This window comes from Tursiops truncatus, chromosome 1 (assembly GCF_011762595.2).
Source record: "Tursiops truncatus isolate mTurTru1 chromosome 1, mTurTru1.mat.Y, whole genome shotgun sequence".
In the NCBI taxonomy this organism is placed as follows: domain Eukaryota; kingdom Metazoa; phylum Chordata; class Mammalia; order Artiodactyla; family Delphinidae; genus Tursiops; species Tursiops truncatus.
Window position 1 is genome coordinate 128,277,279 of NC_047034.1, and position 1,672 is coordinate 128,278,950.

Below are 1,672 nucleotides of genomic sequence, written 5' to 3' on the forward strand. Positions count from 1 at the left end.
CTTCTTTATAATGAACTGGTTACTCTGAGCACATCTCCCCAGGGTTTCTATCCACTGGAGTCCAGCTGTTTGAAAAAAAAAAAAAAAGGAATATCATAAATGAAGCAGTAAAAATTAATTTTATTAAATTTCAAGTATATTGTACACTGAGTACTTTTTTCTGGTGAGATCAGTAGTGATATTAACAAATGTGAGATTTTTGATATTATATTAGGAAACATGAGCTAACATTTGGAAAATCTGCATAACTCAGTTACTAATATTTTCCAAATGACTGATGTGTAATGTTTAAACACCTTGATTTATGTTAAAAGTTACACTCAAAGTGGGGCTTCCCTGGTGACACAGTCGCTAAGAATCCGCCTGCCAATGCAGGGGACATGGGTTCAAGCCCTGGTCCAGGAACATCCCACATGTCGTGGAGCAACTAAGCCCGTGTGCCACAGCTTCTGAGCCCCCTCACCACAACTACTGAAGCTCACGTGCCTAGAGCCCGTGCTCCGCAAGAAGAGAAGCCACTGCGATGAGAAGCCCGTGCACCGCAAGGAAGAGTAGCCCCCGCTCACTGCAACTAGAGAAAGCCCGCACACAGCAGCAAAGTCCCAACGCAGCCAAAAATTAAAATTAATTAATTAATTAAGAAAAAAGTTACACTCAAAGTAAAAAGAAAGAGCAATGGATTTTAATATAACAGAATACATAGTGCACTGATATGGTTTCAGATTCTACATCGCAACTAATCTTTAAGAAACTACCAGTGTAATGGCGAATAGAAGAGATGATAGTAGGAATCTTTCCATTTCTCCTTCTTTCAAAGAGAAAGCTTCCAGTATTTCACTAGTATGATGTTTGCTGTAGATTTACTGTATTAATTGACTTTAAAGTTCCCTTGTACTTCAAGTTTGCTGAATTTTAAAATTAAGAATCTATGTTGATTTTTTTTAACCATTTGCTTCTTATAAATAGATAGAGGTGGCCATATGGTTTTTTGCCTTTAATAATGACAAATTACATTGATTCATTTTCAATGTTAAACCAACTTTGTATTCCTAGGATAAATCCAATTTGGTTTTACATATTATCCTTTCGTATTGCTGGATTCAGTTCGTTAAAGTTTTGTTTCAGATTTTTAAATTAATGTCTGTAAATCAAATTACTCTAAATTATATTTTGTCATATTGTCCATGATAACTTTTAGTATCTTATTATGAAGTTGGGGAGTCGTTTCCTTTTTTATTTTCTGTTTATGTGATATTAGAATACTTTGTTTCTTAAAAAAATTCACATTAAGATTTTCTTTGTGGATTTCCTATGAATGATTCAATTTATTTAATGGTTATAAGAATTTTCAAGTTTTTTATATTACTATAGGCTTTGCTAATTTTTCCGCTAGGAAATTAGTCCACATAGACTACATTTAGTCATCCTCTTGATCTTTCCAATGTCTGCAACATCTTGAGTAATATGCCCCTTTTCATTCCTGATAGTTGTGCCCTCTCTCTCTCACCAGACATTTGACACCCTACTTAGTGTTCTCAAAGAACCAACTATTGGCTTTATTGTTCCTCTCTGCTATGTACTTTTTCTATTTCATGTATTTTTGTTCTTATTTATAATATCTTTTTTACTACTTTCTTTCTATTTTACTGTTTTTTTTCTCATACCCTGAGAT